This window comes from Pleurodeles waltl, chromosome 4_2 (genome assembly GCF_031143425.1).
Source record: "Pleurodeles waltl isolate 20211129_DDA chromosome 4_2, aPleWal1.hap1.20221129, whole genome shotgun sequence".
Classification (NCBI taxonomy): Eukaryota; Metazoa; Chordata; class Amphibia; order Caudata; family Salamandridae; genus Pleurodeles; species Pleurodeles waltl.
The window spans coordinates 116,867,636-116,892,521 of record NC_090443.1 but is presented as its reverse complement, the minus strand read 5'-3'; the positions used below and the strand labels follow the sequence as shown (position 1 = coordinate 116,892,521).

Genomic DNA, 24,886 nt, shown 5'->3' with positions numbered 1-24,886 from the left:
CTGTTTTACTTTTGCAGCGCGGCTGTTACAAATATTTATCACTCCGTTGAGGCCGCTCATCATGTCAGTTTCAGGGCTCAATAGGGTGGTGCGGTCATCTGACCACTAGAGGTCCCCGCACCTGAGTCTCTTCACACTCAGGGTGCTCTAACCCTTGGCAGCCGGCGCATCAATTTCACCCAATTCCTCAGGTGAAGCGCGACTGGCCGTACTGTATACAGGTGCTGTCAGCACCTACAAATAATTAAAGATACCTGGAAATTACTACTTGAGCCCTCACCTGGAGTATTGGTAAGACTTGGCCGATGTTCGGCTACATTTTGGGACGCAACCCAGGCCGTATTATATTATCAGTTCTCAGGGAAATCTGAAGGGAGTGTTAGCGTCCCGGGGGCCTGCCCTATCTATACCTTATAGTATTCTTGCATTTCTCCTGGGCTTGACCCAGTATTTACTCTGCCTTTTCCTAATGATCTGTGCACAGTCTTTATTCATACTAAGAGGAAATTATCTACGTTCCTATTGATGACAATTTCTGTAACATCATGGATGCTTCTATTATGAAGGCAGTGTCTCAGGCAGTGGCGCCGTTGGAGAAGAAACTCCTCCAGATGGCAGCGCAGTGCAAACAACCCATTGCTCTGAGGAAAGACTCCTCTGGGCCTCTTGACCCTGCATCTCCTGGGCAACCAACTGTTCTTACGGACACTAAGTGCAAACCCCCAGGCGACTCTGGGGGTCAATCTGGACGCCTTTGCTGGCCTAAAAAAGATTTCATGGACTCCAACCCCCTTCCTGAAACTCCAGTTATCATACTTCCTGGCACTATGGGGGCCCCTCCCCTTTCCTCCTTTCCCCAGAACCTTTAGATGGGGATGAATCTCCTAATGCCTCCAATGGCGATGATGCGTCAACTAGACCTTGGCAACCATCTAGCAATCCCCTCACCCTCCGGCAGATGATTCCAATTTAGATAAGACCCCCTCGTACCCCCAAGCCACAGACATACTAGACCTAGACAAACTGTTACACCCCCGCTCCGCAGAGTCATCTCCAGTGCCAAACATTACTTCTTCCATAATAGGCGCTTGAGGAAACTCCTGGACAAAGAAGTTTGCAGTCGCCTGAGGGCAGAGTGTCCTTGCACTGCCCTGGATAGCAAGGTTGCCCTCACTCCTGAAATCGATGCCAGGATGGTCACCTTCTTTGCAAAATTAGTACGTAATTCAAAAAAGGGGACAGATCACTCCTGGAACTCATGTCAGGATAAGATACTGGATATAGCGGGGGGACCCCTATCCAAAATCCTGGACATGGCTGAAGAGACCAACATATCCAGCACCCTGATCTCCCCAGCGGTATTGTCAAGATGGGCGCAACAGGCCATCATTTTTCCTGGAAATGCCAACTGTGCGATTTCCACCAAAGGGTACAGATCCCTTTTAATAAAAGTTTACCCAAAACTAGGTGAATTAGCGACATCTGAGAGAGGTCCGGTCGCTCAAGGAGGTCTCTTCAGGGATCCCTTTATCCACAAATTGTGATAAGGCTCATACCTCTATTAAGAGAATCTTTACTCCACGTGTTTTTGCCAGGGCTGGTCATGGAAGGGAGCGTTTAACCAGCCACACTCTCCATCATTCCTCCTCCCATTTTGGCAACTTCTATCCCATGAGAAGCAACCCCGCCAGGAAGGTTCTAGGGGAAACTCTAGACCCACCAGCTCCTACAAAACCCCCCTTGGGGATCAGACTTGGGGCAAACTATCAGACTTTTTCACAACTGGGAGGCTCTTACATCAGATGCCTGGGTTCTTCAAACAATATGGGGCTTCTAAATAGATTTCTACTGTTCCTCATTCCAACCACAAAGACAGAGCCCCATATCCTTTTCTCAAGCTCAGGACAATCTTTTGGTTTCAGAGATTTCACGGAGAATGGGGCAATCGTCTCATCTCAGTTACATCCCTATGGCTTTCTCAGAAACCTCTTCCTGGTTGAGAAGAGGGATGGGGGCCAACATCCCATTATAAATCCACGGGAATTCAAAAAGTGGCTTGTCTTTCACCACTTCAAGATGGAAGGTATCCATTACCTCAGGGACTTGCTGGAAGCAAACGATTGGATGATGTGCTTGGTCTTGAAGACGTCTACCTCACAATTCCCATCTTCCCTCCTCACCGGCATTTCCTTCCATTTCAATGGGGTTTCAGATCTTCAAATTTACCTCCCTTTCATTCAGTCTATCATCCGTTCTATGATGTTTCACCAAGCTCTTGAAACCCATGGTGGAACACCTGAGAGCCCGAGGCATCTGACACATTATTTACCTGGACAACATCCCCCTTATGGATCAATGTCAAAACAGATTGTCAGGTCATCTGCAACTGGCCATCGACCTTCTAGAATCACTCGGATTCATGGTCGATGAGAAGAAATCTTCCCTTACTCCAACCCAAACCTCACAATTTCTGGGGTTTGTACTGCATTCAGTCAAGGCCGCACTCAGTCTTCCATCTAGAAACCTGAAGATAAAGTACAAACTCAAAAGGACTCTGAGAAAACCTACTACCTCACTGAGGCATCTCGCCCGCATAGTGGGTCTCTATCATCATCCATAGAGGCCATCTTCCCAGGGCTCCTACATTATCAAGCCTTACTACGCCTCAAGATCTTCCATTATCAATGGGACCTCACCTGCTCTCAGTCAATTCCCTTTTTGGAAGATGCCAAAGAGGAACTGAACTAGTGGGTCTCCCACATGGAAGCTTGGAATTATAAAGCTATTTTTGGCTTCCAGCCCAACTTGGTGGTAGAATTAGACACCAGGGGCTAGGGTAGCGGAGCCCGCTGCGAGGAGTTGTCCGCAGGAGGAAAATGGTTGTCCACAGAGATTCTTCACATAAATTGTTTGGAGCTGGATCCTTTACATTGAAATGCTGGACAAAGCACAAGGCCCAATGTTGCGTCCTCAAAATAGATAATGTAGTGTCAGTTCGCTACACCAGTCATCTCAGGAGAACGAGATCTAAGACCCTCTTTGACTTAGCCCAAAGCTTTTGGAACTACTGCCTGGCCAACCAGATTTCAGTGATGGCAGAACATCTTCCAGGGAAAACAAGTCAGGTGGCGGATTAGCACTCACAACAGTGGCAGGATACAAACCTTTGGAAATTACACCCATGGGTGTTCCATGAGATACAATCTAAGTGGGGCCCTTTCATAATGGACCTCTTTTCCTCCAGACTGGATCATCAATTTGACAGATACTACAGTTGGAGACCAGACCCTAATGCAGTGGTGACAAATGTGTTTCACCAGGACTGGAGCATGGAGCAGGGGTATGTTTTTCCTCCATTTGCCATGATCATGAAGCTGTCCACCCAAGTTTGGAGACAGCAGGCGGACCTGGTGGTCATCACACCGACTTGGAGAGCTGAAGTTTGGTTTCCAGTTTTGATGGAATTTTCCTGGGATTTTTCAATCCGTCTACTCTTGTTTCCAGATCTTCTCTGGGATCCCAAGGGTAATGCTCATCACTTGGTCTTGGAATACCGGAGGCGTTGGAAAGTCCTGGGCATTTCACAAGAAGCTGCTTCACTGCTCCCAAAAGCCTGGGCGGATAGCACAACCAAGAGATACTGCTCAGCCTGGTCTTGATGTTTGGGTTGGTGTTTTGAATTTCGTTGCATCATTGGCCTCAGAAGGATTGGAGTATAGGTCTGTTAACACCTTTCGCTCAGCAATCTCGGCAGGCCACTTACAGCTGGATAGACATCTGGTGGGAGAATACCCTTTGGTATGTAAACTGTATTTGGGCATTAGCCTATCCCTCCCTCCTGAACCCAGATACTCTACATTATGGGATGTCAATACGTTCCTGCGCCTGTTCAAATCCTGGCCAGGTATCTGTCACATGAACAGATGTCAGCGAAACTAGCCACTTTACTATGCTTGATATCATGTCGTAGAGTCTCAGACGTGCGAGCCCTACACATAACAGATAGAGTATTCACTCTGGAGGGAGATACTTTTCATATTTCCAAAAGAACAAAATGTAATTCGAAGATTGTATCATATCCTACGTTTCCAGATATTCCAAACTTGTGTGTTGTAAGGGCAATCAAAGCGTATGAAGGTATGACAAAGGATCTTTGCCCCCAAGGGGAACGACAATTGCTCTCACTAAACCTCATAGAGCAGTTTCTTCTCTGACTGTTGCCAGGAGGGTCAAATGGGTTATGCAGGAAGCTGGCATTGACATTACCATGTTTAGCGCGCACTCTGTAAGAGGAGCCATGACCTCCAAAGCGTTTTCTTTGGAGGCCCGTTTGGAAGATATTCTTAATGCAGCGCACTGAGCCACGGATTTTACATTTAAGAGGTTTTATTTTCAACCAGTCCAAAACCTGGCATTGCTTGTGGTAGGGAAGTTTTAAACCAGCATAATCCTCAGCTCCGGTCCTGACACAGAATGAAAGATTACCTAGCTATCCTAGCGGAAAGTTTCAATTCTATTAAGGACATAGAGGCACGAGGATTAGCCCACCCTTGAGACTGGATCTCTTTCTCCCCACCCAAAGGAAGGAGATTATGACAGAGTATGTTATTCAAGGAATAATATGAGAGTTACATGTAAGTAACCCATTGTTCTGATGTTGATTGGTTTCTGGTTTCAATATGATGTACAAGTTATCTTCATTGGGTAATGTATTGTAACCCATGTCGATATAATATATCCTTTTTTGGAGACGGAAACTTATGTTGTGTTTGTTTTTCCTCTGGGACAGATTTCACTAAGCAAGACTGAACCTCAAAATGATTGGCTGTGGTTGCAGGAAGAAAAAGGAGAAATCAGCATTCACAGGGAGTCTTAAAGGATGTTACTGAATTCTGATTGGACAAACTGTTTCTTCTGGTTTCTTCATAATGTTTCATGGGAAATTAAGTCTTTGATATGATGTTTTGCTTTTCTAATGTTTTCTGAATGGTTGTTGGTAAACAAAAGTGAAGAAAGAACAGCCTAATCCTTTCCTCTGTGTCCTTAAAATAATTTAATCCTTCTGTATGATAGCTAGGAAATATTTCATTATCCTCATCACTGCTCCTACAATATTATCAAATGTGCTCCACCCTTCCACGGAAATACTTAGCTAGACTCAGATTAAAAGTGATCCTGGGAAACCTTAGGGCCTTGTTAGATCATGCTTGCCCAATGGAGGCAATTTTCATCCCTTCAACCTGAAAAAAATAATGCAACAATAACCTTTCATTTTAGCATGCAAAGGATCCTACTCCACATGCAAAAGAGCTACCTGCTAAGAATTAGCACCATTTTTAACTGGTGGATCTATTGCAGAAAGTGGGTAAGGTTGCATATTCCAAGCAATTGAAAAATATTCAGTATATTAAAGGACCCTCTTACGTGAACACTAGCCCAAAATACAGACAAGAGTGAAGCCACCACTCTAAAATGTGGGCAAACACTAAGGAACACTGCAACATTTCCCATACTCGGCATTCTATACACCAGGCCACGTTGCTATTTCCCACTGATCCCATAAGACTTTTTTCAGCCTGATCAAGGTGCTTTCTCTGTTTAGCCAATAATAAGAAATAATACATGGTTTGGAACATGCTCATTGTTACTTGAGGTTTTGGTATCCAAACACCATACCCACGGTTGAGTTGGCTTGATGAGCAGCATTTGCTGTGCAGATATGGTAGGAGTTATTCAAAATTTGATTTGCGTAGTGCTATTCTATGTATTCGATAATGTTGCTTTGTGTTTGTTATTGTTTTAAGTTCTGTTTTGTACTTTAGAGCTATCAACAAATGCGGCGACCTTTTCAGCGAACGCAGCATGTCTTTAAAGTTCTTCTAACAAGCAGCCATTTACCAGTATGGTGGTAAAAATAGCACTGTTCAAGCTTTTTAACAATATAAGACACCAGTGAGGCCAAAAATGTAGCCACCGATCTTAAACTACCACTTGCAGTCTTGACTGTACGTCATATGATCCAGATGCTGCAGAGTACCAATCTGTCTAGTTGTCATAGATGGTGGAAATTCAAGGGAAGGGTTATTTTGTCGTCTCTGTGACTGCGGCTGGAGAGTGCTTAAATGGGCTCTGTGAGACAAATGTTCTGCACTTGGGACATCGCCGCCCAATGGGACCCCTTCTTCTTTGTGCCTGCATGTGAAAATATTTTTTCTAAGCAGGCAGTGGTCCCCCCGGACCACTGCCTGCTCTGAAAAAATGAAAAGAAAACTTTTCATTTTTGTTTTTGAAATGCATTCTGTTTTCCTTTAAGTAAAAACTGGCTGCATTTAAAAAAATATATACTGCTTTATGTACAAGCTGTCACAGACATGGTGGTCTGCTCTCCCCAGCAGACCACCATACCTGTGAGTGCAGCCATTCCCAGTGGGGTTGCAAATTTATGAGATAGGTCATTTGTGACCCCATTGGGAATCGCAAACTGTGTGAGGTAAACTGTTGTACATATGGTTTAGCAACTTGCAATTTGGAACTCGCAAGTTGCAAGTCGTAAAACTCTAGGTCGTACATCTGGCTCCAACTGTTTGCAACCTGTGTCTGATTTTGTGATGCAATCCATGTACTAATAGGTTGCGTGGCACAAGCACTAGTCAGATTTGGTTTCGGAATGATCTCCCTAGTGCATATTAAATAGGACCAGTGCTTTTTGGGACCTCCTGGAACAGGCTACAAACACAAGGATACTGGCTTTCAATCAGTAGTAGACTACCATCCGTGCGTTTGAATTCCCACGTGGTAAAGCCATGTTTCTAAAGGAACCTTTGCTGACTTTAAAAAAATGTTTTCCTTTTGGGAGCACATTGGAGGGAGCAGGCAGTGGTCCCTTGGACTACTCCCTACCCCCCTTGAGGTCGCCTGTCACAACTCCCAAAGGGGAAACTATCCAAACGTGACAGCTTCAACTTTGCAAATGGGAAACCGCCTGCTTTGAAAAGTCTGTAGCTTTTCAAATATTTGCAAATGTAACTGCAGGAATATAATCAGTGACACATCTCATTGTGATGGGTGTAGTAGATAGCAAAAGAACATTTCACAGTCAAATTCGCAAAGATTATGTGAATCACAAGGTCTGCAATTGCAAAATGTACATCAAAGCCAAAGTTCTGTTTAAAAAATCCTAAATGCAATGTATTTAAATTATCATATTTAACACTATTACACAACAGAAAACATGATTTTGTATTTCGGCATTTTTTTATAGTTGGACATTCTATAAATTTCGCATGTTAACCAATGTACTGCCAGAATCTGAACACACAATGTTTTATTTAAATGTAGCTTTATGAAGGTTTATCTATGATGATAAGCTAGCCCCTGAAATTCTTCAATAAACATCTTAATATATGCCCCTATCTATTCAAACTGTACATTAATCTCCTAGTGAATTCCCTAAAGGAATGAAAGTCAGAATCTATAACTATGTGGATGATATGCAGTTACTGTTTACCATTGATAACTCCACCAAATCTAAGGAAACCTTTCAGGACACTATGTTGTTCATCCATGACTGGATGAACTGCAATCAACTAAAACTAAACTTTGCCAATACAGAAATTGTCAAAACCTAAAATAAGCATGATTTGTAGAATTCTTCTTTCCACACCTGTCCCTAAATGAGTGCCCCCAACCCAAGAACTCTGTAAAGAGTCTCAGAGTCCCTGTCAACACGAATTTGCCCATGAAACCCCAGTTAGGAGCATTAGCATCCTCCTGCTTTTTACAGCTGCACAAAATAAAGAAGATTGGCAAACTCCTCACATTTGAAGCCATGGGTTAGGTTATTATTGCATTAGTAATCTGAAGGATAGACTATGCAAACTCTCTCTACCTTGGTCTCCCAAAAGATTTAAATCATAGACTACAATTGGCACAAAACCAGTCAGCAAGGCTAATCTTTCAACAGCCTAGACGCTGCCATGTCACTCCTCTGATGAGACAATTGGCTACCAGCAGAACAGCCTTCCATCCTTAAAACTAGCTATAATCTTTAAATCCCTCAATGGCAAAAGTACAGCTTCCACATCATCGAGAATCAAAACATACACCCCCAATCACAACTTAAGGTCCACTCACATTAATCTCCTCACAGTCCCCTCATTTAAAAAGAACGGACTGGGGGGTTCCAGATTCTCTGTTCTCACTCCCTGCTTCTATGACTCCTTCCTTCCAGAGATCAGATCCACCCTCAACTATATGAGATTCCGGCAACTCCTGAAGACTAGGCTCTTCAGACAGGCCTATGATTAATTCCTGCAAGCAGTGTTCTTTCCTCTGTTACCCAACACAAAGAAACTGTTCTGGTGTACGTGCGCTCTACAAAAAACTACTAACACGACAAAATATAACAATACATGTTATTGTTATGGTGACTTAAGGAGTAGGCATATCCAGACAATTTGCGAATCCATAGTTTCCACCTAATTCACACCATTGTTTAAAAGCCTGTCTACACCAATGTCCTACTCAAAGCTTTATTGAAGGGACTGATCTCTTCCTTGTTAAAAAGATATGAAATAGTATGGCGAGAAACGTCATTCACAAACGTGTTGGGATTATGCTGCCTTTACAAAAAGTTGCCATTTGACTGAAAGCCTTGTCATTGCAACCTTGCCTCTCCTTCCTCTTCTGTATCGTCTTTTCCCACAAGGTCCCCAATGCAGTCTTAGCCAGCCCTATTATTGTTGAATATGAGGAAAGGTTAGAGTCCAATGCTGATGGGAGTACCTGAATGCAGAGGTATCAGATCATGGAGACAGGGAGGCTTTAGTCTTGCAGAATTACAGTAACATAATAAAATATATAGTAAGGCACCTTCTGTTTTCCTCTATGCGCTGTGCGCACACCAACACGTTTTGGCACTCGTCTTTTGGATCTTGTTCAGGCTCCATGCAGAGGTTGTTCCACTCCACCTAATAGTAAAATAAGAATATTTATAATACACTTCTTGTAGTATGACTCTGAACACAAAATGTCATATGTGCTTTGTTTGCTGACAAGTGCCAGCTAGGGTGGTCCTTAGTACCTAAACGTGAAAAACAGTACATACACCGCCTCTTCAACCCAGTCAGAAAGGAAACGTAGAAACGCAGTATCCTGCAATACTTTGCAAGCACTACCATTGTTATGTTGGTGGGGAGAGGTTGTCTCTCATGTATGCATTTTTGGGGATTATTCAGGCATGTCACTGCAAGGGAAATAAAGATTAATGGGGGATACAGACACCAAACCTGGTATGGTTACTCTAGGTAAATATCCAAAAGGAAGGAATAAATCATATATGGCTGTTCATGCCCAAGGACCAAGTCTTACTGAGTTGGGTTGATAGACTTGTAAACCATGGTAGAGGCCAAGAGAGAAGGTGCTGAAACGTAGGCAGACCTAATCAGACTTAGTACAAATGTATCTCTTGAACTCGCAGTGGTCTTCAATGAGGCAAACTTAAATTGTATTCCAGGACCTGAAAAGTACCTTTTGCTTGTAGATTTCATCTGCAAATGTAGATTGCCACTGCTTTCTTTTCTGCTAAACTTAGTTCCATCAGTGAGCTATTAAACAATCATAATTAAAAGTGCATTTTCCTTTTTTTCCCCTAGATTGATAGGTACGTCATCTTTTTCACCTGAAGCTCTGGAAAGAGATTTTGTCCTCTTTGTCGTACTGGAAAAATAATAGATAGGGATATCTTAAGAATTTTAGGGGCCCTGGGCCAAAAGTAATTTGAGGGGCCCTGTTTGGAACAGCTCTGCATTTATTATCCAATTTCAGCTCTTTCATGCCCTCCATAGCCAGATCACTGACAGTGCACAGGCACACGTGTCCAAATTCTAAATGTTTACATCAAATATTCAGGTATAGTGATGTGTGTTTTCAATAGTGTAACATAGCAGCAATTTACTAATATTACTGCAAATAATCTCTGTGACGCCCTCCCATTTCTCATATGTGAGGTCTTGTTTTGATCTAAAAGAAACTTTTTATGGATATTGCATGAAACATAAACACAACATTTCTCTGCAAAATATCTGTAATAGGCTCTCACAAACCCCCCTCACTAAAAATAAATTAAAGGTATTTAAAAACAATCTGCTTAAGAATGATTGAATATCATCAGGGCAAGACTCTCTGCAGAACAGAACTGGCTCGAAGGGGGGGGGCCTAAAAGGCTGGGGCCATGGGCCAGAGCCAACTTTGCCCATGCCTTAAAACGTCTCTGATACTAAACTATTAGAAGTTGCATGCGATTCTGTCTGGATAATGCCATCAAGTCCTTAGCAGAGGGGCATTTCCAGAGAAATATAATTTATATCCGACCATCATACATGTCACACAAATACCATCAATTCTTTCCCGTACCTTCTGAGCACTACTTGCCAAAAAACTACTTGCCAGAGTCATGAAAGTGACTTTCAATGACTCTGGGTTTTTAGCCAGTGATACAGTGCGCTCATTTTTATAATAGAAAACTTAACACCACACATTCCAACAGCTCACATGTTATAGAGCTGTAGGCAGTTAAAAGTCATATGTCTGTCAAAAGACTGAAACTTTCATCAGTATTGACAATCTCTCTCTTGGATGCCCAGCTGTGGGCTTGCACACTAAAAGGTTGGAAATAATTAAGACGGGGGTTTTGCACAAATGGTTAAGAAATTAGGCTGGGCCAGCCTTTCAGACAATAAAGCATAAGATAAAAAACATAGGTTATCTAGCGGGATTAGTCAAAATCTTTCATTATAGACAATAACACTTGAACTGTTATCGGCTATATAATTACTTTCCAGTATATGTTATTTTAGAAGAATTTTTTATAAAGCGGATATATTTTTATATATGTACAAATTTAACACATAACACAGCACTTATGATGTTTATCATAAACGCAAATTGTATTGCTAATCAAGCCTATAAATCATATAACATCATTGCTACTCAATCCTCGTTCAAACATTATCCTAACAGTGATGGTCATGGCCAAATTTTCGATTATGAACCATCAAATGATAGAAAAGTCAAGATAAAGGATCGGCTGGAAAGATTGTGTGTCCAACATCTCCTATGAATCAAAAGCAACGATCCACAATCCAAACGATTCTTATGAGTCTTTACCGTGGGCTTCTGACAATCCATATGGTGGACACGTTTGGGCCTATTTCTTAAAGGCCGCATCAGGAGAAAACAATGGTGTGTACAACCAATTTAAAAGACAAATTATTTTAAAAACATCATGAACCATTAATCTAAAAACAATATATATTACACATAGTAAGATTATGTAGACAGTGCACAATTACACCTAAGGGGAGGAAGTCTCCACCCTGATAATTTAACCTCACGGTAAAGCGTTCAGTGAGCAGCTTATTTAATATCATTTTATTACTTGCTGTGCAGATACAAGCTATAAAGGAGAGCATTGTGTCTCACATTCGGGATCCCAGGTGCTTGGTAAGTTTACACCTATTCGCGGTGCACACAAGATACTTGATTAGGAGCGCGAGTTATGTTTTTTACCAGCTCGTGACACTATGCATGTCCTAGTGTGGTGCTTTTATAGCCTTTTCTGTCATACTGCGAGCACGGATGCTAATTATACTGTCACCATCTGCGTCACTGTCTGGATAGCACTAACAGTTTTCTGCCAAAATCCCGAGACTCAATCATGCATTGCATCATGGGTACTTACATTTCTACAGTACACTTAGAGGTGTCTTGAGGCTTTCACAGTTCCTGGCAGTATACAGCACAGATATCCCTTAGGTAATAAAGATCTTACTGGTTTAGACTTCGGGGCTGTAACTCAGGTTATAGAAATAGTAATGGTTAAAATAGCTGGCATATGTCTATATTTTCATATTAATCTTACAGTCGGGTGTTACATATCAGTGTTATGTTTGTGATTTTTAACAAGGGTAGACGTACTTGACTTGTGACACAAGTCTTTTTTTGCAGTGGTGTCACTTTCTATGTAGTTCTGGTACTACTTTAACTTCACATAAATCTAAACGTCCCACATTAATTGTTTATAAGAAATGATTCAAACGGTTCGGTGCAATTGACATTTTTACCACTAAAGATTTGTAGATCGTCAATGAGTAATCTAACGTTCCAATTAAAGAATGCCCCAACTATTTATGGAAATTACCAAATTGTTTCTTGATCATCAATTATATTTTTGTTTCATTTTACATAATTTCATTTGTTTTAATAAAACATTTTTTCATCTTCTCTGGAAACACCAAAACTTATACTATAGGTATTCGTGAAGGAACACACCTTCATAGTTGCCTAATTATTACAAAATATCAAAGGATGTATGTACTGATTCTCGAAGATTAGGCCAGTGCCCCTTACAAATGCAAGCATTACTGTCTGCACTGTACCAGTCAACCCACCAAAAACGCACGTACAGATCTAGCAATCGTGAAAGTATTATTGAATATATGATATTGAACTTGGAGGCCTGCCACTTGATTATGAACATGTCTGTGGGCAAAGACTAGAAAGTGACCTCGACCAGCAGTAGTTTCTGCTCTACTTGCCAACAGTGGTACAAAATGACAAGCTACCAAATTGTAGGTCCCAGCTTTGCAAAGTGGTGACGAATCTAAGCAGTCAACTATATCTAGAACTAATAACAATTGAACATCAATCAATTTTACATTAATGAAACAATGAAAGGCTATTTATTTATACCTTATAAATACAAATGACGACTCAGGTGAGGTCATAATACAAAAGCTGGAATTACTAGGGGAAGCAATGGGCTTTTAGTTTGGAAGTACAGGAAGGGAGCCTGCATTTGTACGTTCAGATCTATCCACCTTGAGTTGTTCCACGAAGAATGTCTTAACTCTAAAAGAGCCCCTGCGGCTGTACTTAAGAACAGACATGACAGTGAGAAAGGGGAAATAAGGCTTTTAGATGTGAAAAAGATTTATAAACAATTAATCAAATTTACAAAGAGCAAATTACAGTATATGGCTTAGGAAGTCCGGTAGGCCTCAGTCGATCAAAAAAAAGCATTCTGGGATTTTGTAAGATAGGGGTGTTAAGGACCTCTAAAGAACTCAAGACTCAAATGTAAGCTCGAGACATGGATACAGCATTTCACTACCTTAACCACAAAGCTGCGTATGAAGATTTAACAAGGTAGGGCTCTGAGAACGGAATGCAGTCAGTTTTACCAATTAACACCCACCCAGGTCTAGAGTTCCTAGAGATGTGTTTTTGAGCAATCAGGCCTAGTGGTCTATAGCCTTAATGTTCGCCTGTAACTCCATCTGGACCCACAAGGTTATACCCTCCTCCTGGAAGTCCGCCATAATCGTACCCATCCATAAGAAAGGATGAGGAGATGATCCCTCCAACTGCTGTCCTCTCTCATTACTAAATGGAGTGGGGGAAATATTAGGCAAATTATCACTTTCTAGGCTGGAATCGTGGATGTTGGTCAGATCATAAAGTACCTATAAGTAGGCTTCTGAAAAGCCACTTTCTACCTTATAATAGATATCACATGCATAAATAAAATGTTTCCTTTGCACATGTGTGTTGATACCCTTGCCTTTTGCTCCTTGGAAAAGATAAAAGAACTACATACTTTTCTCAAGGTAGCACCAAATGACACATACATGCAACCAGATTTGCCAACTTCTGTAGCTAAGAAGCAATTTTGAGACTTCCCTCCTCTGTACAAAGGATCTTTAAAATAACTAATATTACAAAGCAAAATACTGGATCCCCGGCCAAGCTATGCTCTAACAGTTTTCAAGGAAATTCTATGAATCAAAACATTTGCAGAAGTAGCAGAGATTATCACCAATGCTTCCTTCATTACTGATAACATGTAAAAATAAATTAAATGTGCATTGATTAGCAGTACGCCACTGTTAGAGAACTCTGGTCTTGACATAAATTCCCTTACAAACAGATGGTTCCTGGACAAGCAGATGGAAAAGGCACTGCATCGAGAGGCTGGAACTTATGGAATAAATCCACATTTTCTTACGTACTTGTTGGCTTTTGTCCCAGGATAAGGGCTGACTACATCCTATTCTCAACCACACATGAGCTCAGCATCTAGGCCAACTCTAATGGGGCAGATGAACTAATTCTGCAAGGCTTCTCTGCTGCATACAACACTATCCATCCCACAGCACTACTGACTATACTCTTACATGTGTGCATTTCCTTGTACCCATACACCTTTGACCAGTACTACATGGAAATATTCAAGATTTACCTTAGCTTTCTGCTAGTACTAATTCAATCCTTCATACTTAGTTGTTTAAGTTCCAAAACCTCAATACTTGCATCTTGATGGAGTCTACGGCATTAGGAAGGCTATCCTGGCCTGTTGATTTAGGACAGGTACACCCTCAAAAGACCTAATTGAAATCTAGGAATTCTCGTACATTTGGACCCAAGTTTGCATTCTTAAATAGGGACAACAGAGTAGTGAAATCTTCTCTGAATACGCTCAGAATGCTAAAACATTTTTTTCTCATACCTAGACTTTTCATATAGAGTTTAAATTAAGCTACACCCCACCACACACTTTCTCATGCATAATAGGTCAGCAAGCTTTAGCGAGGAGCACCAAATCTCCTAAACAAAACTCAGAGCAAATCCTGGAATCACATTACCCCGGAACAACATTAAATTGGTCTACAATTTCACAATGTATCATCTGTAATGCCCTGTGCTTAACCCACTGAGTATTCTTAGGAACCAGACCAAGGATACTCCAGCAAAAACTAGTAGTATCCAAATACACAGCTGCTTATCTAACATATATTACGTCCAGAAAGTGTCTGATAAGGAAATATGAAAACCCATACGTAAGCTGTTCAGTCTTCTGCCAAACAAAAGTTATTTTTTTGATGGGCTTGTCATGTTGGATGTTAAGCATTATTATGATAACCTGGTGTGGAGCTTTACTATTTCTCCATTATGTAATTTAGTAATTTAGGGCCAGATATATCAAAGGGTTTTACCCATTCTATGGGAAAATGTGTTCATACATAGGGCCCCCAGTTGAAAAATAAAAATCATTGGGGCCCCCCCTTCAGAATTTTTTCACAATTATTTAATAAAGATAGCATTGTTTAAATATGTCTAGATGTATTTAAACATTGCAATTAAGTACTGTTACCTTTTTTAAAATGCAATAACATGTTTTTTCTTAAAACAAAACACTGTTTTTTGTGTAATGGCTGCTTTGACCAGAACTTGCGCACCCTCCTGGGATCACTTGAGGCCCCCCTAGGGGGGCCCGCCCCACAGTTTGAAGACCCCTGTGTTATAATATTCCAGTCACCCCTATTGGTGGACAGTGTCTTCTTTTACAGATCATTCAAGTGTTGTCTGATGAGCCCAGTGAGTTACTCTCTGCTCCCTGTGCCCTTGTTGTGGCAGCCTTCTCTTTAAAAAGTCATCAGAAACTTCTGTGGGGTTTGTGCTGCATTTCTTTAGTACTACACTTTTGATGAAGAGTTGTTGAACCCTGAATATGTACAGAATTAACAGAAAAGACCATTGTCCATCAGTGTGCATTTTATCAGGTGAAAGCATCAAAATATCAAATGTTAGACTAGCCGCATAGTTTCTGAATTCACATTCAAAGTAGAGTAGATTGCAGGAGGAAAAAATGTGAAGGCCGTTTTTCCCTAGTTTGAGTTATGATGATGGGATACGGGATAAATTGCCTGAAAAAGCTATATAGAAGTGTGCATTATAGCTAAAGTGGAAGATGATGTGAGATATCCTGACATGAATGAAGGGTTGGTTAAACGAAAGAAGAATGTGGTATTGAATGAGGTCATGAAATATGTGATCACAGCCTGCGCCAAGGAAAAGTCACTTGAGGTTGGTTTACAACCGTTTTGCAAAGAGTGGATGAGTTAACAATTGAAGTTGGATTACTCATAAGACAAAGAATCATTGAAACAGCTCATGTAGATCACATAGGAATGGCTGCAGCCTAAAGGAGAATTAAGAACAGTTTCTGGTGGCCTGTAATGGAATGTGGGGTGTAAGTGGTAGTAACCAACTGTATTCACTGTAACCTTAGTGACAAGCATATTGTCGCTTCAGTTTCCACTCTAGCTCCAGTGGAATGACCTACAAGGGTTTGGCAGAGGGGGGCAGTAGTTTCCTTAGTTCTTTTCCATGTTCTTCCAGGTCATTTGAAGTATATGATTATGTTAGTAGATCACATTTTGAGGTGGCTGGAGGTCAAAGCGGCATCTGAACTTACTACAGTCAATGTTATATGTTTAGCTCAAGATATTTTTGCAAAAGAGAGTTCCTGAAAAGCTAATAATAAATAACGGCATTCAGCTCACTTCAACTGTTCTGAAGGATTTTTATAGTAAGTATGAAATATTTGCATACACCACTCTACCATCCCCAAGCCAATGGCAAGGTGGAAAGATTCAATAGAGTATTTGTTGAGTGTTCTAAGACTGTATATAGGGGAAAAATAGACTATATTGAGTCTGTTAGGGATATATTATGGTCCTATAGCAGTCTGTCACAGGTGTTGTTCCATTTGAAGCAATGTGAGGAAGGAAGGTGGTTTCAATGCAGTGTCAGTTATGAATGGTAAAGGGTTTTAATGATGTGTGATATAAGTTGTAGGAAGCTGGCTCTGTATATACTATATCAAAGTGAAATATAGTGTGCACAGAGTCCAGGGGTGTTCCCCAGAGGCTTAACAGAGGACAAAGTAGATAATACTAATGCTCTCTTTTGTGGTAGTGTGGTCTAGCAGTTAGGCTTATCAGAGGTTAGTGCAAAGCATTTGAGGTACACACAGAGAAAATAGAAGAAGCACACACTCAATGACTTAACTCCAGACCAATGTTTTTTATGTTATAAAAATATATTTCTTCATTTATTTTTAGAACCACAAGATTCAAGTTTCAGGTAAGTACCTTAAACGTTTCGTATTTCACACAGGTGTCAACAGTACTTTGTTTGAAGTAGGTAAGTAATACAGTTTTAGAAATATTGGCAATAATCTGTTATAAAAATGGACACTGCAATTTTCAGAAACAATTCCTGGGGAAATAAATGTTAGGTTGGTTTACAGGTAAGTACAACACTTACAGTTTCAGTCTTTGGGTTTTAAGAAGTGCACTGGTTGAGGTTCAAGTTAACCCCAAACACCCATCACCAGCAACCCAGGGCCGGCCGGGTGCAGAGGTCAAATTTTGAGCAAATTTAACGAGAGCTCCTATGGAGACAGGGGGTACTTGGAGTCAGGTCTGCCTAAAGATAAGTACCTGTGGCTCGGAGGGTAAACCAGGGGTGATTAGAAGAACACTGGAAGGGCCACACATAGGTACCAAACACACAGGCTCAGCGGCACAGGGGCCGCCAGGTGCAGGGTGCAACCAGGACGTCGGGTTTCCAATGCTGGTCTATGAGGCAACCCCGGGGGTCACTCAGAGGCTGCAGGTGAGGTCCAGAGGGGTGTCTCGGGCACACCACCGGTCGGACAGGTAGGAGGGCCGCCTGCTGAACGTTGAGGCACCAGGGGTCAGCTTCTCCAAGGCCTGAGGGGCTGCAGGTGCAGTGTGTTCTTTGGTGTTGGATATCTTTATCCGGAGCTTCACGGTCAGGGGGTCCTTGGGATTCCCTCTGCAGGCGTCATCGTGGAGGGGTGGAGAGGTCAACCCAGGGTAGGCACTTGCTCGCAGTCGCCTGGGGAGCCTCTCTTGCTGGGTGGACCACCTGGACACGGGCCTTGGACATCGGATGCACAGGGGTCAAGACTCACGCATCGGGAGTCAGGTGGGAGTATTTGGTTGAAGGATTCTTTAGATAGAGCTGCTGTCCCCGGGAGTTCTTGGTCCTTTTGAGTGCAGGGCAGTCCTCTGGAGTTAGCAGAGGTCGCTGGGCCCGCTGAACGGGTCCCTGGTCTTTTTGCAGGTACTTTGAAGCAGGGCACAGGCCAGTAGGGCTGGGACCAAAGCAGTTGTTGTCTTCCTTCTTCTCTCCTGGGGGTTTCAGCGTAGCAGTCCTTCTTCTTCTTGTAGGTTGGCAGGAATCTGGTGAGCTGGGTTCAGGGAGGGCCTTAAATCTTAGATTTAGGGGCGTTTTAGGGGTCAGAGGGCAATAGCCAATGGCTACTGTCCCTGAGGGTAGCTACACCCTCCTTGTGCCCAGTCTCTTTGGGGAGGGGGCATATTCCTATCCCTCTTGGTCCCTGTCCTCCAAACCAAAATGGAAGATTCTGCAGGGAGGGGGTCATTTCAGATCTGGACACCTTAGGAGTGGTCCTGGCTGGGGTGGTCACTCTTCCCTGTTTTCCCTAATTTTTCCATCTGACTTGCCGCCAAAAGTGGGGCTTTGTCCGGGGGGCAGGCATCTCCACTAGCTGTAGTGCTCCTGGGCTGTAACCCGAGGCTTGAGCCTCTAAGGCTCACCACCAGGTGTTACAGTTCCTGCAGTGGGGAGGTGTGAAGCACCTTCACCAAGGACAGGCTTTGTTTCTGACCACAGAGTGCACAAAGGCTCTCACCCCATGTGGTCAGAAACTTGTCTGAAAGTGGCAGCCTGGCACAGATCGGTCAGTCCTACACTAGCAGTTTGGCTAACATACAGGGGGCATCTCTAAGATGCCCTCTGTGTGCATTGTTCAATAAATCCCACTCTGGCATCCGTGTGGGTTTATTGTGCTGAGATGTTTTGAGATCAAATTTCCCAATATTCAGTATAGCCATTATGGTGCAGTGGAGTTCGTAATGACAAACTCCCAGACCATATACACAATATGGCTACACTGCACTTACAATGTCTACGAATGGACTTAGAGTCTGTAGGGCCATATTGCTGAGGCAGCTTATGCCCTCACCTGTAGTACAATGCACACTGCCTTAGGGCTGTAAGGCCTGCTAGAGGGGTGACTTACCTATGCCACAGGTAGTGGTTTGTGGGCATGACACCCTGAGAGGGGTGCAATGTCGACTTTGTCTTTTTCTCCCCACCAGCACACACAGGCTGCAACGCAGTGTGCATGTGCTAAGTGAGGCGTCTTCTAGAGTGGCATAATACATTTTGCAGCCCTTGGAGACCTTCCCTGGTCACAGGGCCCTTAGTACCATGGGTACCTTTTACAAGGGACCTAACTGTGTGCCATGGCTGTGCCAATTGTGGAGCCAAAGGTGCAGTTTTAGGGGAAGAACTCTGGTGCTGGGGCCTGGTTAGCAGAGTCCCAGCACACTTTCAATCAAAGTTGGCATCGACACTAGGCAAAAAGTGGGGGGTAACCATGCCAACAGTGGCACTTTCCTACATAAGTATTTTGTGCAAAGGAGCCAAACAGACAAGTGACATTCAGGGCTTATTGCACAGTAACAGCAATGGCAAAAGGAGAGGAGTGTGTGCAGCATCCAAAGTCATTTTTGGGTACTGGGTACACATTAGAGATCCATTTTGTGATGGAAAGGTCTATCCAAATTTAGAGATCCTGTACAAGTGACTGAAGTGAGAGGTAATGCAGTGGGAGTGACGAATGGTCAACGGTGGGATATTTTGAGAGTAGCAAGAATTGTTTTTGACCTGCTAGGAGGTGGTGCAGGTGTGTGTGTGGGTTAGAGAATCGTAAGAAAGCATACAATGAGTGTCCCAGTCAAAGTGAGGATGGGTTAATAACCTGCAGAGATGGTGTCATCAAAACAACAGCTATAATGTCAAGGTTTTGAAGGAACTGCACGTCCACACAGTACATGAGTCATAAAAGGTTCATTGTAAGTTCATGAACTGAAGAGTAATCTGGTAACTGAAAAAGTGCAATTGTTTTTCTCGGTATTCTGTGTATTAATGTAACGCATTGTTTATGTGGGGAAGATGTGTGGTTTATTACTCTTTCTACATGCTGTCATTTCATTCTGTGGTGTGTATGATTTTATATTATTTGTTTGTTCTTATTGTTGGACAATTGATTCTACTGGAGAACATTTAAGTGTTATGAGCCCAGTGACAGGTAACCTCTGCTCCCTGGGCCCTTGATATTCTCTGTCTCTTCTCTTCAATAATTCATCAGACAATCCTGTGGAGTTGTGCTGCAGTTCTTTATTTTAACACCTGGTCATTTAGAGTCCATGGTGATCCTGAGACACAAGTGCACCCCGACCATACCTATGCACCAGGAGTGAATGACAGAACTATTTTGACTATCCACCCATGAGAGGTGTATATACAAGATACAGGACCACCTCCTCATGTTTGATAGGATATGGGGACCATTTATGCACCTTGTTGACTTATAGTACATAGCCTGTGAGGAACCACCCTACACACACCCTTCTACCTCCACTACCCCTAATGGCCGCTAGCAGAAGCATCATAAACTTATGGGCAAGTTGGAAATGATGTGGTAAAACGTTCGACACCCCAACCACCAATACAGGAGCCATACACCTATAAGTTTTGGGGGAATAAGAAATGATACTGTAATGTCTTGGGCTTCTGAAACACAGATACGAAATACCCTTCACGGGTGAGGAAAGGTTGCTGAGATGCTATGATGTGATATGGAATGAAGTGTTGCATTTAGCAGCATAACCCTGAACTTATTTGGGACATCTATACTATATTATGCTATACTACACTGTACTTTATTGCACAGCAGTCACTGTCAATTGCTGTTTTATTAATCTGTTATATGCCTTTATGTTCTGTTTTACTTTATTTTTAGTTTGCTGACTCGTATTTTGTTACATTCATATACAGTACAGAATTGGAACATACTGTAAAGTAGCACTAGTAAACTGGACAATAAAGACATAAATGTACTGCAACAAAAGTATGATCCCACATGAATCAATCATGGTAATCTGTAGATGTAAGTTTGTAATGATACAATTAGAATAGAAGGTGATTTTTTTATGTGCATTATGGGAACTGCCCACCGTATTGCTGCTCTGAACAATTTAATAAAGAAATGCACAAAAAAGAGTAGCCATTTCTGATTGAGAGGATAAGTGATGTCTGCTGTAAAGTCTGATGCAAAGTGACCATACCTTCCTTGACAACCTCCCTTGATTGTCTCTTGAAAACAATTTTGCCTTTATTCCTCTGTATGTAGAACAACAAGCACATGTGGCATTGTAGCAACCAATAAGGGCTGAATAACTCACAACTCTCAAGATTGTTGCCAAGCTTTTACTGAAAAAACAAATGTTAAGAACAGAATACTTGAATTAATATCAACCACCAGTAAATACTTTGGGCCACAGGTGTTATGAGTTCTAGCACACCTTCCGACACACAGAGCCCATCCACCTGCTCCCCTTAGGCAATTTGAAGTAGAGCCTAAAACACTGTCATGTTGCTTTGGAGCCAATTTGTGAGGCAGGGGTGTTAATCAAACCAAAGATTTGAATCAGGGCTCTCTTCTGTCCAGGTCCTGGTGGAAATGGAATAAAGAATTGTTCTTAACAGGTTTAAGAAGACTTGGTACTAAAGGAATCACTGTTTTTTCTTGTAACGCAGTGTCTCAAACCATAGAGGCTTCATGAGAGGGGGATTAGCCCATTGCTAAGGTTTTTAGTTCTTCAAGTGGTAACCTTATGAAGTGGAATTACCTGACCTAAAGCATCCTCGAACATTGTGGCCAGTATTTGAGCAGAAAAAAGCTTTCCAGTCTGTGTAGTGTGTGTGTTTACACAGGTCACTGGAGGCGAATTCCTTTGAAAATGCTGATCCTCATCATGTTTGGTTTGATCATCTCTTGGAGGGTTCTATATGGGAAAGCCAGGCTCACTTAGGTATTCTGCAAGAAGCTACTCTCTACGGTCCCGACTTTTTTAAAAATCTTGTGCTTCTATGGTTGACTCAAATATGTTTATCGCTAGTTTAATAAAGCACGGGTTTGAAGCACTGGCAGTAAAATGGGTCTGTTTTGCAGGGTTTAAAAAATGACTAGTGTTCTGGTCTCAGTATATAGAAAGTGGATGGAGAAATTAGGGAAAAGAGTTCCTGTCCAGGAGTATGTGTACCATAATGTCTGGGATATAGTATACCTTGTTGATGTGCTGTGTTTCTTGCCTTTTAGAGATTTGGGATTTCTTTTTCGCTTTTCCACCATGTACCTGTTGTTCTGGCCCCTGCCTATGTGGAGGTGTATACTCTGGCCTTGTTCTGCTTCCTCTGAAACAGCTGATTTCTTATTCTGTGTTGAATTCTTTAGAATGATAGAGTATATGAAAGCAGCCAAAGGGGAGGGATAAGTAATAAGTATTTTCTCTTGCCAAAAGTGGTGGTGGGAGCCTTTGATCCAAGTTTTCTACTTTATTTTTCTTGACATCAAAGGATGCCATCATTACGAAGTCATTATTGTCATATATCAATGTTGATTGGGAGTGTGGAGGATGGGGGTCAGAATGTCCAACTCTTTTGACATTTCCATTTTGTCGGCTGCTTTGTCTAGGTTGACAAAAATTATGGCCCTAATTATAACATTGGTGGTAAAAAACATCTACTGCCGCAGCGACGGCTGCCAAAAGACCGTTGCTGCAGCTACCAGCCATCTGCCAAATTATGACTGTAGCCAGAATTCCGCCAGAAGGAAGGCGGAATTCCGGCTGCGACCATGGTGGCAGATGGCGGTAAGGTGGTGCTGCTGCCAGCAACAGCACCACGCCAGTAGACCGCCACAGACCGTATCATGACACATGATAGGGCCTGGCGGTGTTCTGCTGGCAGACGCAGATGCTGGCAGCAGCGCCCTGTCCCGTCTCCTGCCGGAGGAACCCCTGAAATCAGGTAAGTCGGGTACTCCGACAGGGGAGGGAGGTGTTGTGTGTGTGTGTGTGGGCGTGTGTGAATGTTTGTGTGTGCGTGAATACAGGTATGTTTTGCGTGTTGTATATGTGTGCATGTATGGATGTGTGAGTGCGTGTGCTTGTATGTATTTCAGTGAGTGTGGATATGTGTGTGAACGGATCTATGCATGCGTGGGTGAATGTGGGTATGAGTGTGTATATGAGTGTGTACGATGGTGCGTGAAGGTGCATGTATGTTGGGGTGGGTCTGGAGTGGTTGGGTGAGTGGGGGGGGGGAACCTGGGGAGAGGGAGGGGGCAGGCAAGACCCCTATCAGTGACAGGGAAGGGATTCCCTGTCACTGATAGTGCCTACCACCATGGTTTTTGTGGCGGTAAGGAGGCCACGAAAACCATGGCGGTAGGCGGGGTCATATTCCTGCGGGAGGCCTAGTGACGCCTGTTACCACTGTGGCGGACGGAGTGGTACTTTGGCGGTTTGGCTTGAGCCAAACCGCCAATGTCATATTATGGGGAAAAGTACCGCCAGCCTGTTGGCAGTGCTTTTCTCCATTTTACCGCCGTCCGCCGGGGTCATAATGACCCCCCAAGTCTTTCCAGGGCTATATCATCTCTGATCAAGGGTGAACCCTTAAACTCAACACAGGAATAATATGTATTGATTTTCCTGGATTATAGCAACCTTTCCAGAAATAACCCAGAGGTTACCTTTAAATGGGACGGGGGAACCATGAGCTTGGTGTTTTTTTGCAAGATGTCCTGCATCTGCCAAGTGTAAGCCCAGAAAGACTGTCAAAAGACAACCGTTTAATCATTGCAGTGCAATCAGCCAATTAAGGATGAAGATGAGAAAGTCAGCTGCATCCTGGACAACATGTCGCCTGACTGTCAAATAATGAGAAAGTCCAAAATAAAGATATTATAATCTTAATATGATATAATGGTGTACTGCACTACAGTTGTACACCAGTTTAGAGGCAAAGCATTATGACTTTATACTGCAGTCTTATCAGTTGGGAAGCAGGATTGGCTGAAAAGGAAGCAAAAATGTAGATTTTCCTAGTTCTTTGATGGAAAGTCTTAATTTTATTAAAGACACCTAGGCGAGTACTATGCGTTTCTTTTCTTACTTTATTAAATAGCAGCAGTCAAGAAACTACAGTTCCCATAAGGCCAGAAGAAAAGGGCCAATGGGAACTAATAGGGGTACAACAACAACCAATGAACATGTACATAGGGTATTAAGACATCACTTGACTGCGAACAACCCTCTTTTCTTGCGAGAGGTTAGTCAGAGTTAAAAAATGGAAATATGGCAAAAATAATAAGAATAGCCAGAATGCTGGCCAACAGTTCAGAGCAAAAGTTCAATACTCCAGCAAATGGAGAACGGTCGATGAGAGAAGCATCCATGCCTCGAAGAACACTAGCGGGAGAAAGCGAAGATAGGAAACTGGAGCGCCAGGACGCAGTTGAAGTCCTATGATGATGGTGGTATCGCCTGTGCTGAGGCTAGAAGATGGGGGGAAAAAATATAACAAATGTTACATCCAAGTGGAGGGATAATACTCGCCTCCGTGTCTTTAATAAAATTAAGACTTTCCGTCAAAGAACTAGGAAAATCTATATTTTATTGCAAGACCGGAGGCTCCTATTATGCGAGTTCAAAGCATTTTACATTCAATGAAACATTCTCAACAGGTTTGCAATAAAAACATTATCGTTAGACCAATCTGCAGATTTAAGAATATCCTCAAGGCGAGACCCCACCCAAAATGCTTTAGAAGCCATCACACCACTAGAGGAATGAGCACCAAACATGGAAGTATCGATGCCAGCTAGGGACATAATCCATTTGAGCCAACGTGCTAAGGTAGCTGCAGATACCGGATTAAAAGGTCTCCTGAAAGAAATCAGAAGTTGAGAAGCAGAGGAGGTTCTTAAATCTGCAGTTTTTTGTTCATAAACTTTTAAACATTGTGCGACACATAGTTTAGGGTGATCTGGAAAATAAGGATAAAAAACAGAAGTTAA

The 24,886-nt window shown here is 42.5% G+C and overlaps 1 protein-coding gene across 3 annotated transcripts in view; it reads right to left on the bottom strand.

Moving 5' to 3' along the window:
* Nucleotides 1-24,886, bottom strand: part of POU6F1 (POU class 6 homeobox 1) — a 200,750-nt gene that overhangs the window by 161,945 nt on the left and 13,919 nt on the right. For all 3 annotated transcript variants that reach the window (XM_069230900.1, XM_069230901.1, XM_069230904.1), the window contains exon 2: nucleotides 8,872-8,969. The gene's annotated coding sequence lies outside the window, so the exon portion shown is untranslated. The remainder of the gene's footprint in view (nucleotides 1-8,871; nucleotides 8,970-24,886) is intronic.